Source organism: Cebus imitator, unplaced genomic scaffold (assembly GCF_001604975.1).
Source record: "Cebus imitator isolate Cc_AM_T3 unplaced genomic scaffold, Cebus_imitator-1.0 Scaffold97, whole genome shotgun sequence".
NCBI lineage: Eukaryota > Metazoa > Chordata > Mammalia > Primates > Cebidae > Cebus > Cebus imitator.
Genome location: NW_016107412.1, coordinates 471,297 through 489,698, shown reverse-complemented (window position 1 = coordinate 489,698; position 18,402 = coordinate 471,297). Strand labels below are relative to the sequence as shown.

The 18,402-nt window shown below is 45.2% G+C and overlaps 2 protein-coding genes across 6 annotated transcripts in view; one reads left to right on the top strand and one right to left on the bottom strand.

Annotated features, from left to right (window-relative positions):
- The window catches only part of SYN3 (synapsin III), a 493,419-nt gene that overhangs the window by 214,702 nt on the left and 260,315 nt on the right, over positions 1-18,402 (top strand). The gene's annotated exons all lie outside the window — the stretch shown is intronic.
- Positions 1-18,402, bottom strand: part of TIMP3 (TIMP metallopeptidase inhibitor 3) — a 54,676-nt gene that overhangs the window by 35,279 nt on the left and 995 nt on the right. The window lies entirely within an intron of this gene.

Here is an 18,402-nt window from a genome sequence, read left to right as displayed (position 1 = left end):
TATCCCTCCACTGAGTGGGATATATGGTGAGAAGAGGAGCTACATGGGACAGTGACAAATACTTGGTTCAGCAATCCAACCCATGAAAGCTGCTTCCCCCCATTCCTCACCCACTGTGTGACTTTGAGAAAGGGCTTCACTTCTCTGGGCCTCCACTTTTCCATCCAATTTGCCTTGCCCCTCAGCTGAGATCTTAATTCTGTGATTTCAGAACCAGCCTGAAGACCAGGGCAGACAGGTCTCCACTCCATCCCTGTCTATTTACCAGGTCATTCACCTTTCTTTGGACTATCCATTATATTGATAAATCCATTTCTATAAACTCTAGTTATGAGAGCCACACCCACCTTCTTTGACTTCTGAGTTTAATAGCACGGCACTGATGACACCTTAGCAGTTGGCAGAAGAGGAAGTGCAGATCTTCATTGGAATGTAAGGAATGTGCTTTTCAAATTCAGCTTCAGCTCAGCCTCTCCTGAAAGTCTGTCACTGCTGGCATCTCTCACCCACCTGCATTATAAATGGGGTCTTTCCCACTTTGCAATTGGGAAAACCAAGACTCAGAATTTACATTTTAGTCAACTAACTCCAGTGGTAAAAGGCAAAAATGGGATTCCATCTCAATTTTCTTTGACTTTAAGTTCATCTCTTTCAATGTCCTCTACTGTCTCTCCCAACCAGCCCTTCAGAAGAACCTGGGAGACTACACTGGTGGGTATTCTTCACGCTCAAAAGTATGAATTCTCTAGTGCAGGGATGAGATCATACTGAAAGTGCATGAAGCCACCTGGATTTCTCAGACTGGTCATGCTTGGCTCAGAGACCTTGAAGCCAATTAACATGTCTCTCTTTATCCTTTATCATCCATAAAATAAGCAGTGAGAGAATTAATTAGCAATATCTGCCAAAATCTGTCCTTTTTATCCTTCATACATCACTTCTAATCTAATAAGTTAACAGTTAACCTCCTTCCAAGAATCCACAGCTATTGACTTGGTTTTTAAATAGGTGTGAGTAAGCTTCTGTGATCCTCCACCCTAGAACATATCCCAAGCCCCAAACCTCCCCTTTGTCCCAGGTGCTCCTTGGTGCAAGGGGTAATCAGGTCCTGGTGATGCCATGACTTATGTTCTCTGGGCCCCTGTCTATCCCTAAGCAAGCATGTGGCAGAAGCAGGATATTCCAACTAAGCATGAGTCAGGAAAAGTCTCAGCCTGACCCTAAAGACTGTCTCCATCCTTAAAGTAAATGGGGTTAAGGGGAAAAAAAGCCAAACAGCCAGGTGCCCATGGGTCACAGATTTCAGGTGCAGGTTTTCCAGGCCCCCAGGTGATGCCGGGTGCTGCAGTGGAACCGGTAGATGGGCAGAGGAGGAGGACACACACACGCAAAGGAGAAGGACACACAGAGTAGAACACACAACACACACATGGAGAAGAAAGGAAGAATGCTGAGGAAATGCCCTGTGATCATGCTCTGAGGGAGTGAAGAAGGCCTTGGGCACAGGAGCCAGCCTCAGAGATGACCTGATCAGGGTGAAAGGGCTGACTCGGCCCTGCTGAGCCAGAATTGACACCGACACTCCACCTTCATAGGAATCGAAAAAGCACCCTCTCTCGGTGTTGGAAGCTTGCATCACATCCCACACCAAAAAAAAATCCCCTCAAGGCCCTGATTCCCTTGGGCTCCAAAGCAAACAAACAAAAAAATGCTGATGGGTTTCCCAGGAAGCCATGTAGTAGGATGGATATCACAGAAAACAACCATGGTTGCAAGAACTTCCCTAACAGGAAGTCAGGTAGTGAGTGGGGTCCCAGAAAGTTAATCCATTGGCTGCTTCAGAATCTTCCTCTTCTGTTTTTTGAACTTTTGAAAACAAAGATGTGCTGGGAAGCACAGCCCTAGAGTGTGCTTACTCCAGGTCATTGATTGTCCAAACTATGGAGGGGGAAGGGCAGATCCATGCAAAGAGGGGGACAGGCTGTAGAGGCCACAGCTGATTCATCTTTGTGACCTTAGCACTCTGCCCAGTGCCTGGAATATAGGAGGTGCTCCATAAATCTGTGTTCAAGGAATGAATCTGTTTATAGCGTATGTATTAATGGGACTTTTACAGTCATTGGACATCCTTGGAAATCACATACCTACACTTGGCTGGCAGTTGAGAAAAAAGATAGAAGATGAGATACAGCCTTCTTCATGTTTGGCCTCACATATGGGGCCAGGCTGGGCCTCGAGAAGGAAACCACAGGACCTGACAAGCAAGGCACCCTGTCCTCTTTGTGTCCTGAGATGCCTTCTCACTAAGCCTCTTTCCAGACCTTTTAGTCCTGGTGATCTGCAGTGAGCAGAGAGGCAGCTCCTTGCAGGTGAAACCCAGCACCAGCCCAAGAGGCCAAGCCTCCCCATGCCAACACAGGTTATTTTCTCTTTCACTACCTCACTCCCTAGTGGAAAAAACAAGAAAACAAAATTCCCTCGAGCAACCTGAAACCCTGTGACCCACTGGCCAAGTGGCAGATCCAGCTCCACCTTTATCCCCTCCACTTTCCTCTGGCTCACCTATACTTAAGCGCAGAGGCCAGCCTCAAGGTTATTTATAACTGTGTCAGAGGAGGAGGAGGCAGGAAATAGGAAATTATGCAGGAGGGAGCAAGGAGTAGCTGCAGGGGCCAAGTGACCCCGCTGGCTGGCTTGAAATCCACGGCCTGCCTGGCCCTGGCCAGTGGCTTCAGAGCCCCATGATGGAATTCTTACCCAGCCTGGATTCCTCCTGGTCTCTGAGCCCTACCTGCTGCTGTCTTGCCAGCCACTTCCCCTTCTCCAGATCCAGGTGGAAGCAGTTTTGTCCTGAGACTTTCCCCCTAGGCCAGCCACAGCAACAACAGCTTCTCTGACTGCAGTTAATGGTGCAACAGCTGGAGGCTAAGCAGGAGGCCCAGCCCTGGGGAGCAACGGCAAACATACAGCCTTTCAAGTCCACCAGCCCTATCCTTCTGTTTCCTTTCCTCCTCCTTTAAATACTCTGAAAGTGAGAGTCTGAATAGTGACTACTTGGGAACCCAAGACTACTTCTTAGCTGCATTCAGAGGCCTAAAGGGAAGTCCACTCAACCAGGGTCACACTGCAGAAGGAGCAGAGCCAGGCATGGGGCCCCATCCTCTGGAGGCACTGACCCCTTTTCTAACACTACCATACTGCTGGGGTAGCTAAGACTCTCCCAGTACAAATGTGAGTACCTCTGATGGACTGCACAGGCTGGATGTGCCCATCCTTGCTTTGCCCAGCAGAGCCATGTCCAGAAAGATGGCATTCCACCTCAAATCCTGTAGACTGCTGCAAAATATCCATCAGCCAATTTCTTCACCACAGCGTTCTGAGAAGTACTGAAGTGGCGATGCCATTAATTTCCAGACAATTTCAGACTAAGTTAGGTTACCTCTTTGGCGGCGGGGGGCGTGGGGGGGGGTGTTGTTGCTGTTTAAACACCATCCCTGACTCAGTGATACTCTAGGGCAAGTGTTCTAATGATCCAAGATAGCTTTTAGGAGAATTTCTGAACCTCTTGAAATATGTATGCAGAGCTTTAATCAGAATCCCAAAGGTGCTCCTATCTGTAAAATTATTAGGACGGTGATATATGAGGATAGAACAGAGAGGGGAGATAGAACAGAGAGGGGAGAGATCTGGCCCAGATGACCAGGGAACCAGGGTGGGGTTGCACTGGTATGTGCCCTACTGCTCATTACTTGTTCCCAGAGTGCCTGCCCCATGGACCTTCAATCAGAAACATCTTACCTTCACACTCACCACACTGCCCTTCCATCATATCCTTAATGGTATAAACAAGATACTAGGATTTAAAAATCTGATGTGTGCCCAGAACTGAGCCAAGCAAGATTATAAAGCAAGTCATGAGCACAGGAAGGAACTTTAAATCTGGCAAATGTGTGACCTTAAAGGTCAGTCTTCCCTTCCTCCTTTTTCTTCTAGTCCCTACAAAGCACCCACTGGCACCACTACAGCCATTTCTGTTTGGCAACCGTAGAAGAGCAGCTTCCTTGTGTAATGCAGATGATGTTTCTTACTTTCTTCTTCCCTACTCAGCAATTGCACGGCAGGCAAGTGGGCAAAAGGGGTTTTCAGAATCCTCATCTGGGCAGTGTGTCACCAACTGCATCTATAGGTGCTTCTTGGGAAAGATATGTTCAGAGAACACTGGATTAAACTGAGCTGAACAAGTCACCGTGTAGCAGGACTTATCAGAACCTTTACTATGCTGATAGCCACATGTATCTCCAAGAGGGGAATACAATAAACAGCTTTCCCAAATAACAGGGTTTTTTTTTGAGATATGGTTTTGCTCTGTCACCCCAGCTGAGTACAGTGGCACAATCATGGCTCACTGCAGTCTCAACCTCCTGGACTCAAGTGATCCTCCCACCTAAGCCTCCAGAGTAACTGGGACTACAGGCGGAGCCACATTTTTTTTTTTTTTTTTTTTTAGTTATTATTGGTAGAGACAGAGAATCTTACCATGTGACCCAGGGTGGTCTTGAATTCCTGGGCTCAAGCTATCCTAACTCCTCAGCCTCCCAAGGTGGGGTTACATGCGTGAGCCACTGTGCCTGGCTCCAAAGAACATTTCTTAAGTTTGGTGGTGTGAGGATCACACCTCGAGAAACACTGATTTAGGCCTTCTCACCGTACAAAGAAATGTTGCCTGCCTATGCTTACAGCATGCCTGATGACTTAACAAGAGGTACTGCTGAATTCCTGCCAGGGAAGCGACCTTAGTTCTTCTCAGCAAGACAATGAAGCAGCCTTCAGGAAGGACCCGGGAGCTTGGTATTAGAGGACTATCCAAGTCTAATGGCAAATTTAGAGTGCTCCAGGGAACACTGAAGTCTTGATGATAAGGTAAAAGGGAGTGATTCCATCTTTCTAACCTGGCAGGATAGCAGGTAATGAGGCAGAAATAAGGAAAAAGCAAGCTCAACTTGTCTTTCGCTGACATTTGAACTGCCTGCTATTCTCCTCACCAAAAATAAAAAAGTGGGTCTCAAGACAACACTGGAGAAGTAAAGGTAACACAGGTCTCCAGCCTGCAGGAAAACTCATATAGCCTCAGTCCAAAGTTCTTTTTATACAGAGCACAGAGTTTTACTGGCTAAGTGCTCATCCAATGACCCATTTTTCAGTATTTATTATTATTCTTATTATTATAATTATAATTATTATATTATATTATAATTATTAGTAATATAATTATATATTAATAATAATTATTATTATTCCTGTATTTCACCCACTTTTATTGAGCACTTACTGAGTATGATGGCCCGTAGTCAGGAATCTCCATCAATTTCCAGGCAGCGAAGCTATTCTTAGTTTTCTGATGTCTATTTAAAGAGTGTTAATCCTCTGGGCCCCCCGACCCCTGCAATTAGACACATGCCACTTTCCAACCTGGTACACTGACCTCGCCCAACTGGGAAGACGGAATGAACAAGTGTTCTTCCCACCCTGCTTAACTTGGCCAAGAATCTGGCCTTCATGGGTTAGGGCAGCCTGGGAACCAGCCAAGCCAGAGGAGACACGCCTGCACTGCCTGGGCCCTTCAATCAGTGCTTCAGCCAAAAGCCTCCCTGTTCTGTTCCTTACAGGCAGCACAGTAAGGCAGAAAGTGCTGGGATTCAAGAGCAGAAAAATCTGGGCTGTATAGTGGGGCAGTGAAGACCACAGACTACAGACCAGACACACCTGCTCAAATACTGGCTCTGCCATCAAGCAATGGGGTGAACATGGGCAGAACTGGTGAGATAGCTCAGACTCTGGAGTCAGGAGGCCTGGCTCAAATCCAGCTTCACTATGTAGGTACATGCTAGCCAAGTTACTTAGCCTCTCTCAGCTTCAGTATTTTCATCTGCAAAGTGGAGGATGATACTACTAATAATTTCTGACATGTAGGTTTATAGTAAATAATAGAATTTATTTGTGTACATATGTATATAAAGATCTTAAAATAGCTGTAAATAAATAGTAGCCGCTTTCATATTTAATTCCTAAGTCTCATTTTTTTTTTTTGATCTGCAAAGTAGAAATAAGAGTGCCAACCTCAGTGAGTGGTTGTGAGAGTTTAAAGGAGATAATGCATGAAAAGGTCTTAGCATATAAATACAAATCAATGAATGTTAAATATTATCAAATCATTATTATTTTTGTTCCAGTTCCATCTCTATCTCTTAAACCAAGCTGCTATACCTCTTTGGACCTCAGTTTTCCCATCTGTCATGTGAGGGAACTGGGTCAGATAGCTTCTCCAGTGTCACAGAACTTGAGTTCCCTGCACTGGGACCCACACGTCCTAGAAGTTACTTGCAGCAAAACTTTCAATAGCCTCTGAGCTTTGGTCAGTCCCAAATGTACCTCCAACAGCCCCACATCCCTGTGCACAGTTCATGAAACAAGTAGAAGTGGGGAGGGGAAGATGCCTTGCCTTTGCAAATATTATCTTGACCTGTGCTGTCGTATTGACATGTTGGCTACTAACTGCAGGTAGCTGAAATGCAACTAGTCCAAACTGAAATATGCTATGAGTGTAAAATACATATTGGATGTCAAAAACTTAAAGTGTAAGATCTCATTAATAAGTTTAAAATTGATGACATGTTGAAATGATCATATTTTATGCATATTTGGTTAAGTACAGTATTAAAATTAATATCACTTTTTCCTCCTTTTTTGAAACATGACTGTGGGAACGTTTAAAACCGCATACATGGCTCACATATTGCCACAATACTGTTTCTCCTGGGAATACCAATCTAGCTTTTCTCACTTTCTGTCTCCTTACTCATGAGCAACCCAGTAAGAAACTCTTCTCAGAGGGATACCAGAAGGAATTTGAACTATTTGGAATTAATTTTTAAAAACAAAATAAAAGCCAGATGCTAACTGTCCAGGTGGGGCATTATATTTTAGCCTCCAGGAATCTCCTCTGGCTTAAAGGAGCCCTGAATAAATAAAACTTGTCCAGCTGCCAAAGCACCCCATGATGTTACCATATTTATCAGCACCTGAAGTTCTAAATCTCTACTCTGGTCAAGCCATCTTTTGTCTTCCCCATTAGAAAAAGATGGGCAATGGCACCTGTTTTATTTTCCAAGGTACCTGCCACTGTTTAATACGGTAGCTTAGCAATTAGGAATGGCTTTTTCTCATTAAGCTCGGCTCCCAACATTTCAAATCTGACTTCTCTCTCTCTCTCTCTCTCTCTCTCTCTCACACACACACACACACACACACACAGTACACTATTGCCTGGAAAGGCTGGAATGCTATCTTTCTCAAATGTTCTCATTCATTCACGATCTTTTCATTGAATGCCTACTAACATCAGGCATTCAATGAGCTGCTGAGCAAGACTTCGCTCCCATCTAAGGGGAGGCAGTAATACCAAGCAGTAATAATATGATGGCTGACATTTATCAGGCCCTTACTACATGCCAGGCAATGGGCCAGGCCTTTTATTTCCATTATGTCAGTGAATCCTCCCACAACCTATGGAATTAAAAGCGCTATTGCATACTCCATTTTACAGATAGGAAAAATGAGACCAGGGAGTTAAATTGTCCAGGGACAGGCAGCTAGCCATGAATGAAGCCAAGGTTTCTAGCCAAGTGGTCTAACTCTGGAACCTGTGCTCCAGCTCAGAAAGTCTGGGAAGTGCAGGACACATTTTGCCAGAAAAAAACTATTGGTGTTACTCACTCAGAGATCTGAGAATTGAAAGGAAATTCTAGAGATCAAATGGACTCCAGGTCATAAAACTGGTGACCCACAAGGCTGAATCTGGCCCATGACATGTTTTGTTTGGTCCGTGTGTGTGTGTGTGTGTGTCTTTTCAAAAGACTTTACATTAAAAATTTGGATTTCTTGCTTATCCTAAGAGACTGGAAATCTGGCATCACTGGACTCACATTCTGATAGGCTGGAGCTAGATAGCAGCTGTCCCCTCCAGAAGGGACCTGGACTGTATGGTTTACCACAGTTACTGCCATGCTATATTGTCTCCCCAACTCCAAAGCCACAGTTGAGATGCTGTTTATCACCACACTTGCCCACTGTTTTATTGCTTGTCTTATAATAAAGAAATCATTTTTAGTATGTGTTTAACCCTCCAAAATGGAAACCAAGAGACTGGGGAACCATATACATATTTGGTAGGAGTGAGTAATATCTCAGTATGTCTAATACCCAAGTATCCAGCTTCTTTGCCTGGTCCCTGTAGGCACTGGGTTTGAGACATGGCCAAATGACAAGTGAGGAAATCCAGGCCAAAAGAGAATCCACCAAAGAAGGAACTGGAACCCACATCTACCTTCCCACCTCAACTATAAGCTTTTCCCACTGCACCCATGTGTTCAGAACTGCACCCTGGAGACTAACAGGGATTCTGAGATTCTCTCAGATCTCTCAGTCCTTCCAGTGGTGAAGTTTGATTCTCCAAACTTCCACAGGATCTTTGGAGCTTTCTGTCCCGTCATTGGGATGTCTCCCTATCAGGGGAGCAGATAGTGACTGCCCAATGGGGCACATGTTTGATCTGAATCTTCCAAATGCCCTCCTCATTCACTTAAACAAAGGTTCCATCAGATCACACATGTGTTCATGTGAGCCAGTCTTCCACGAGAGAAGTCCTCTCAGCTGCAGAAAATATTTGAGCTGGCCGGGCATGGTGGCTCACGCCAATAATCCCAGCACTTGGGGAGGCCGAGGTGGGCAGATCACAAGGTCAGGAGATCGAGACCATCCTGGCTAACATGGTGAAACCGTCTCTACTAAAAATACAAAAATTAGCCAAGCGTGGTGGCGCACACCTGTAGTCCCAGCTACTCGGGAGGCTGAGTCAGGAGAATAGCTTGAATCTGGGAGGTGGAGGTTGCAGTGAGCCGACATTGCGACACTGCACTCCGGCCTGGCAACAGAGTGAGACTCCATCTCAAAAGAAAAAGAAAAAGAAAATGTTTGAGCTGAGCCATAAACCAAATTTTCCAGAGTGAGAGAAAACTCAGGTAGACTGTGGATAAGGAAAGCCTTATTTGATGAGTATTGAATCTTCTTAATCCCATTTCTTGTCCATGAGTTTCTTTAGTGGTGTTAATGAGGTTCAATGTTTACCAAGCCTTCCCACGATCAATGATAGGCCCTAAAGTGACCTTGACTCTTAATTCTTAGCCATCGACTAAGCCTACAAGGTTGCTCTCTGTTTGGCAAATCAGCCCTGCTCCAACAGGAAGTCTGGTGGTCACATATGTCATCTGATAAAGTATCTCAGCTCATTAGAGGTTTTGTTCAGAACCGCATCCACTTTTGCAACCACAGAGATCCTGGCTCTTATCTTACTAGACCATATTTCTAACAAAGTTACCTACTAAAGGGTGTCATTGACAGATTTAGGTGCTCAGTTGTTCAGCTGAAGTAGAGAGCCCTTTCCAACAGAACTTCAAGCCAGTGAAACTTGACTCATAGTAGGCATTCATTGAAATACATGTGGAAAAAAAGTGTATACACACCACACAGAACCAGTCCTGCTGTTTTACAGATAAGAGATCAAAACCCAGGGAGGTCAACATCACCAAGGTGACTCAAGTCAGATGATGAAGTAGAACTAGACCTCAGGCTTCCTGACTCCAGCCACTGCTCCTCCTCCATGCCACACTGCACCCCACAGCCCTGGCAGTGGATAGGGGAGTGGGTGCTGACTCTCCCGCCAAGTTCCTTGTTACCAACCTATTTCTAGGGCCCTCTCTTTCACTATGCCAGTGACTTCTACCTCTGCTTATCAGTGGGAGATGTCTAAAGAGGGAAGGGCAGCACCAGATCCTTGACAAGTGTTGGGCTTGGCCTCAGAAGACATGGGTTTCAGTCTCATTCCATGTATCCACTGAACCCTGCCATTCTCAATACTGACATCCACTAAATGGGAACTATGACTTGCCCCCCACCACCATCCTGCTTTCCTCGTTGGGAGGTTGTCATCGAATAAGATCAAATGGACTAAAGACTCTAAAATATGAAGAGCTGTGAAAATAGAGTAGGAACTTGTTGTTTCTCTGTCCTGTGGGAAGCACTGTGACAAAATGGAACACATTAGATTTGGAGGTAGTGGGCAGTCAAACCAAGATTTTGAAACTCAGCTTTCTGTATATGACCCTGGAAAACATCACATCACACCTCAGAGCCCCATTTTCCTCACCAAAAATGAAGTGAGAATATCAGCTCTGCTCTATAATATAACACTACTACTACTACTAAAAGCTCATGCTTATTCTCATGGAGCTATTACTATATGGCAGATTCTGTGCTAAACATTCTGTGAAGTATTTAACTTAATTTCCAGTGAAGTTACCACGTGGCACTTAATATATTTCTCCCCATTTTCGAGATGAGGAAACTGAGGCCAAAGAACTTGCCCAAGCTTGGAAGTATCAGAGCTCACAGGAACTATCATGTTTCCAAATCTAAAAGGCAGGCAGTTTATTCATGATAATAAAGTCTGAGTCAAAAGAGAGCCCTTCCTAATACATGAAATACAAACACTTTAGTCAAACACCTTAAGTCAAGAAACTAAGTCTTCATGAAGTCTGATCCTTGTTGCAAAACTCACCATCCCCACATCCTAATCCAGGGATTGCAGGAGCCCCTGAAATTTCTGAATGAAACAGCTCTTCTCTCCAGGCAGCTGGGCTGCCCTATGCCTGGCACCCTCATTCTGAGAGGGATCAAAGTTGGGCAGAGGCAGAAAGGATAACTGCCATGTAATATTTAAGCTCTCTAGTTCCGGAAGGGCTCTTGGAGGCTTGGTCAGCTCAGGACTTGCCCTCTCTGCTCCCCAACACCCTCCCCCCAATCATTCAGGGCTCTGTTTTTCCACCAACTGAACTTTACCTTGGGTTCTCTGAGGCCAAATCATACAGCTTTTCTTCCCTTCCCCACCCCCACAAAAAGCCAGGTGGCTGCAGGCCTGGAAACACTTAAAGTGTCTTGTCTCCAAGCCGTGAATGCCATCATTAGGTGATCGGATTTACATGAACATAAATCAGACTTGAGTGTTGGGTAGTGTGGACCATCACTTCTATGACAGCAAAGCCATCCTAGCCACACAGATGGCCTCTAAACGGGTCAGGAAATGTTCTCTGGGGCCCCTCTGCAGCTACAAACATTAATTTTTTAACAACTGAACAAAGACCTCTTAGTTCCACTACAGCCCAGGTAGACACCTGTTGGCCTCCTGTCAAACAGTATTTAGTAAGTCTCTTTAGCTAGAATCAATACTTTGTGTGCCCCTGGATGCCCAGACGTGAACATAAGAAAATACCTGAACCCATGTCCCCTCCTCTGAAAGGATTGGGACCTCAACCAGCACACATCAGTTATCTGCTGTCTATGCCAGGCATGGTGGCAACACTGTGGGTAACAGGGAGAAGTGACAATGGCACTAAATGCATGGGACCTGCCCACAGGGAGGAGAGATGCTAAGCCGGCAAGAAACTAAAGCACCATTCTCATGAGGGGCAAAGGACAGTGATATACCAAAGAGGCCATGAGCTATTTTTGGCATATCAGTAAGCCAACCCAAATTCAACAATGCAATCAACCAGGAACCCGTGAGAAAGCTTCCCAGGCTTATGAAAACACCAACCATCCTTGCTTTGGGCTGTAATTAATTAGTATATTAGCTGATAGTGTCAGAAGAATGACTGGCTAGTATAGGCAGTTCTAGTTATATTTTAATTTGTTTTTTAATGGAAAATTAATCAACACTCAACACATGAGATTGTGATGGATAATTATTCTAAACACAGAACTTATTGAAGGGAAAAAGTAATAAGAAAAAATATTCCTTAGTGTTGAAAAGGCTGGGAACCACTGAGACTGTTGAAAGGGCACTGGGTTAGGATGTAAGGCTTGGTTATATTAGGATCCCAGAACTGACTATACAGTAATAAAATTTGGAGACAGCAGGGAAGGCATGTCTGGAGAGGAAGAAAATCAAAGATAAGCAGACTAAAGGAAGTCAGTGGAAAAGTCACAAAATGGGTAGAATATTCCCAAGTCTAAAAAGTTGTAGCCCTTGGTCTATATGAGAGACTGACTGGAAACACAGGTTTTCGAGATAGGCTAAGCAAGTGTAGGTTGCAAGTGGTGTGACTGTGGACAAGCCATTGGCTTCTCTAGCCTGAGACATTTTACCAGGCTGCTGGGATGGACAACACCCACTTCACAGATTACTGAGATGCAAGTAAGGAGCTTGGTACAGTGCCTGGCACATAGTAAGTGCACCATACTTACTATAGAAAGTAATTACAGTATTATGTTTGGTGATCAAAATATGGGCAAGGTTTCTGACTGTTCATCTGCACCAATGCCAAGGAGTGATCAGGGAAAGGAACCAAAGGAGACCTAGAGAATGGGAAGTTAATGAGGAGTGTTCAAAACCGAGGGGGTGTCATGGGCCAAGCGCCAGAGAGACAGAGTGTGAACAGCTGGAGCAGAAAGGGCCAGTGATGAGACTATGATGATGAGGTAGGCAGGGTCCCTATTGGCCCTTGTAAAAGCCATTTTATGATACTTTATCCTAAGAGTCCACTGAAGAGCTTTCATCAGAACAGGAATTCTTTCTTGAACCAGCCCTTCTAGCTCCCATAATGATGAGATCCTAGTGTCCTTCTTGGCTGGGGTCCACTCATCCTCCCTCTCAGCAGTCCATCCTCCACTTGTGATCATCCCACCACTCTCACCCAATCACCATCCATATGCAACAAGAAGGGAGACAGATGAATGCCTCTGCTGCCACCATGAGCCTGGCCAGTGGACAGCTTTGAGTCAGAAAGCAAAATCTTGTGCATGTGTGTTCAAAACACAGCCACATATACCTTTGAACCTGAATCCATGTAAGTCCTCAAGGTCAAACAACTTCGTGTAATAAATAGTCTACTGCTTATTATGAAAGCAAAATAAATACATAAATAAAACAGTCTTCAACGGAATGACTCCAACATTGCAACAAGTCAAGGGTCACAGCTTTCCTGGCAGTGCAGCCTTTCTCTCCCTATGAAAATACTCACATTAACTTGGTCTTCGTGGCCCTAATTTTGCTCCCTTCGAAAGAGACAAAAAGAAGGAAAAAAAGCTCAGAAAGTCAATAAAAAGTATAAATTATTTTCTATTTGAGAGAAGCATGGAAATCTCTTAAGCACAGGGCTATAATATTCCTCCATCCCCTCGTGTTGAATATACGAAAAGAACTATGTTAACACAGCCACTGTGGAGGGCAAATTGGCAGAAACAACTAAAATGGAAAATGCACATTATATGATTGTAATAATATGAGTATGTAGTTATATATAATATGATACAGTATAGTGTGATATATAGTATAGTTGTTTAATATATTTTAGAGCCAGTGTGCAGAGGCCTAAATACAGGCTCTATTCCTTGCTAGCAGTATAACCTTAAACGAGTTACCTAATTTTTCTAAGCTTCAGTTTCCTCAGCTGTAAAATGGAGAAGACAGTAGCACACCTCCCTCATAAAACTGAGAGAATTAAATGAGTTAATGTAAGTTAATAACTTAGAATGATACCTGGCACATAATAATCACTCTATAATTATTAGTGATTTAAAATTATAATCTCATGGGATACATAAAAGAAATATATATATATGTGTGTGTGTGTGTGTGTGTGTGTGTATATATATATATATATATTTGAGAATATATATTTTAGGATATATATATATCTCCTCAAAACCATTAAGCCTCAGAATAAAAGAACTTGGTTTGTCTCACTGTAGCCCAGGGAGAAGTAAAGTTAATAGAGACAAGACATTTTGGGGCTTCAAGACTCTTTGCTTACAGGTTGGGGTAAGTTAGGGCTCCCCAGGGGAGGTATTTACTCTGCCAATGTGGTGGGAGGAAAGCTGGGGGGAGGTCAAGAGACTGGGTCCCAGCTAGAGAAGGTGCCCCTCTGACATTTATATATATATTAACTTAGAAAGAGCTCTACTACACATTGTTGAATGGGAAACAAGCAGAATACTATATGTGGTATTCCACTATATTTAGTGTCCTACTATTCATGCTTCTAAGGGAAAAACTACTATAAATTTGCTATGGGTACCTATGCATATAAATGTATAGGAAGAAAAGGATTTGGAGAAGGGACTAGAGTTAGAAAAAGTAATCAAAAGGATTTTACTCAGATAGATAGATAGATGGATAGATAGATAGAGATGGATATATCATAGATACACACAAAGATACATACATGGACATAGGATGCATTCATATACTTATAGCTTTTAAAATATAGATAAAAACAGGCCAAGATGGTACAAATTGTTATTCTCCTTATATAAATTGAAAAACTAAAGCTTAAAGATTGCCCATATATGCCTAGGCACACACAGCCAGCAAGCCCCAGAGGAAGGAGTGGAGCTCAGATTTGCCCTCCCCATTGCCTTTCCACTACCCTACCCTGCCTCTCGAGGCCACCTGGGAGTTGACTACCACAAAAGGCAGAAGAAGGGGCCTCCTCATCCATACTGGCTGGAATGGTGAAAGCCAAGTGCAATGGAGAATTGTGTTGTTGTTTTTGTTTTTAATTAATGAACCTGTTGGAATGTGCCATTCAGCAGTGGAGCTGAATGATTCCTGCTGTTCCTGCAAAACAAAAATCCCTCCACCCAAGCCACTTCTGTGGCCACTTTTCTAGCCTTATCTATCCAGGGACTATGAAAGGGACACAGAACTGTCAGAGGGGCACCTTCTCCAACTGGGACCCAGTCTCCTGACTCCCCCCCGACTTTCCTCCCACCACATTGGCAGACTGGGTACTTCCCCCTGGGGAGCCCTAACTCATCCCCACCTGTAAGCAGAGTCTTGAAGCCCTGAAATGTCATATCTCTATTAACTTTACTTCTCCCTGGGCCACAAGGAGACAAACCAAGTACTTTCATTACTGTGGCTTGATGGTTTCGAGGGTCTTTTCCAGTTCTAATAGCCAAAGAACATTAGAATTTTCCTTTATGATACTCTAGAATAATAAGCTCTCCCTCCCTAAAGATAATGTGTAATGAAAATCTCTGGCCATTCTTGCTGTCTTCATATTTTTAAGGAAAATCCAAATGTAGAAGCAAAGCATTCTTCAAATGTTAACCATCCATTCCATCTCCTGGTCACTTTGGAATATCATGTGTCAAAGTTGAAAAGTTTTTGAAGGATGGTATAACTGATAATACATTTTAGTTTTATCATTTAGCAACTAGGTGGCCTTGGACAAGCACAATCTCTTCAGCCTCAGTGTTTTTCATCTGAAAAATGGGTACAATACCTACTCTTAAAATTGCTGGGCAGAGGAGGGGGTGAAAGAGATGGCATTGGGGAAGTGCTTGCCACCAGGAGAGCTGTCTCTTCCCTTCTCCAGCTCCATAGCAGCTCTCCTCCTTCCATGGTTCCCAAGACATCCACAGCCTGGGTCCCCCAGACTTGCCCTCTTCAAAGTCTGATTATTTCTTTTTTCCTTAAGTTGCAAAGCCCAGTGTTGAGGTGTAATTGTGTGTGAGAGGGAGAGGGAATGGATCTGGTTTCTTTGAAAATGGCTTCTTTACTAAAACGACAACCTCAGATCTGATACTGAAAGAATCTGCTGGCACTGGGCCCTGTCAAAACAATTTGGAGATATCCAGGGGCCATCCTCCACGGCTGGCAGCCGGCCCCCAAGCTGAGCCTCACGCTCAAATTCCCAGCAGGCACAGAGGCAGGCCCCGAACACGCTCCATCACACAGCCCCATTCCTCCCATGCAAAGGAGGCTGGAGAGAAAGAGAGAAGGCTTGGCATTCTGACACAAAATTTTGTCTCTGCTGCACCCCCCACAGCACTGACTGAGAGAGGCACCCGGCCTCTCTGCATCCTTTTTAAAGTTAAACACCTCTTTTGTAGAAGACACACACACGCGCGCACGCGTGCGCGCGCACACACACACACACACATATTTTCAGAAAGCCCTTGGCACTGCCCAACCCTTCCTGAGCTGGATAGAGCTGCCAGAGCGGATCTGCCCGCCGAGGCCACCTTCTTCGTCCCTAGCCCCCTCCCGTTCCTCCTCTAGAGTCAAGGTTTTTTCAGGAGTTTCAGGGGCAATGACTGGCCGGGGGGAGGGGGACCTCAGATATCCTGCCTGCTGCCAAGTCCCTTACTTTCCCCCACAGTGCGTCTTATAAGCCAGCATGTAGTTTATTCTTCTCCTAAACACTTCCATAGGGTGCAGGGCCTGGAGTTGCTATAGAAACACCTTTTAACTCCTCCTCCCCCAGAATGCTGTGCCAGGCCCTAGGACTTTGGGGACAAAAGACAAAAAGAGACACCTGTGGATGAGCAAAGAGAGGAAGAAAGGCCATCAGGCAGCCCCCCTGGAGAGGGCCGGGCCAGGCCTGCTGTGCCTTTTGCTAGGCCAACATGGCACCAAGCCATGAAGAGAAAACCACCATGAAGGTTCTAGAAGAGGAAGTTGGTAGGCTGGCATGAACACCTTTAGGGAGCTACAAAGTTGACTGAAAGGATTGTGTGGGTCCAAAGGAATAGGGAGCTCCTACATATTTTCTTGAGGGAGAGAATGGACAGTTTTAAGCCAGCCTGGAAACCAGAAAGGCCCTGGGCAACGATACTTGGGAGCCAAGTACTGGATGCCAGTAGGGTGCTGTGCAAGGCGCAGGAGGTCGGCAGACAAGCAGCCCACACCCACACCTCCCGTTTTAAAAGCATTAGCTCATCCCTGCCACTAGTGCAGTGCACCAAACCCAGGCAGGACAATTTGGGATCCATGCCAGAGCATCGAAGATTTTTTGTTTCTTTTTTTCTTTTTGCTACCACAATCTCCTGGTCTTTGGGTACTTCCTGATAACTTAGCTTTTCTCTGGGAAATTTATTAAAAGGCATGAAGGAGCTATTTATTGAATTAATCCAGAGAAATTGTGAGAAACTTCTGCATCACTCATACTCACTGCAGGAAACCTAACCAGTAAACATACTGGAGGGCCCACATTGGAAGCAGGATCTGCTCATGCTTGTTTTTACTTTTCTGTGGTCAATTTCTAGAGTAGAACCCCCAAAGCAAAGGGCAAGGGGGAAAAATGGGGACCCATTCCCACTACATAACAAAAAAAAAAAAAACCCCAGGTGAACCCACCCAGCCCATTTTCCAGCAGAAGTGGACTTGAGCTGCACCCCTGCACACCCTGATTCCACCTGCCAGCCTCCTGGCCAGCGCATGTGTGTGCTCCCGCTGGGCAAAACCGGAACTCAGAAGCAGCAGCAACTCCCCATACTAATCAGGTGGACATGTCACAAACTGGGATGAGGAGGGAAAGAGTAAGTGGAATGTGGGTGGAGGCGGTCGGAGGAGGAGGGAGGAAAACCTTCCCCAGGCTTCAGGAGGCCCAAGAGGATCTTTCTAAGCAATCCACAAACCTGGGGCCAGCTAGGTTCCCCAGGGAGAGGGAATGATGCACCCTGCAGCCCCAGGAAACCTCTAACATGGGTGATCTCAGATCACACAAACACCTTCAGCTGCCAACTGCACTGACTTTCTGGTCACCACACCCCCACTCTGACCTCTAGGCTCGGTCCAGCCCACCAGCAGCACCCCTCCCGGCCTCTACTGCCTCCCCTGCCAAGCTCCTGCCTCCTTCCCCTCCTCACTGCAACACACTGGTAGAGTCCCTCACCCAAGACTCAGTGGAAAATTTCGTTCTCCTTTATGACTGTACTTAAAACACACATGCTCCATTCTTCACCTCTGAATCGACACAGGCAGAGGGCGGCAAGGCTGTCCCACCTCACCACCCAGCTCAGCACACACACAGTCTCCCAGCAGTGCCACTGGACTTGCATGCTTTATAGGCTGGAAAGGAGTAGAGAGATGTTTTCCAGATGCCACTCCGCCTTTGGCCAAGCAAACATGGGTGTCCCAAACACTCCCAGACAAGCCTCCCAGGATGCTCTCAAGGCCCTCTGTACATGCTAAGGAGTAGGACCTCCTACTCCTTACAGGGTCACTCTACTCAAGACACTAAGTCCAGTCTGGAACTGTCACCCTGATGTGACCCTTGGCAGCTTTGTTCTTTTGGTGACAAATCTGTTTTCCACTGCCCATTCTCTCCCTCCCCACACACATTCAAGGAAAAAAAATAGCCTTCCTGTGAATTTTCACAGCTATGTGATAAGTGATCCCTCACACACGCCACCTTCTGCTGGCTATCTACACTCTCAAATACAGTGCCTCCAGGGGGTGGGTCAACGCCACAGCTTTCTCCTCCTTTTCCCCCTTAAATC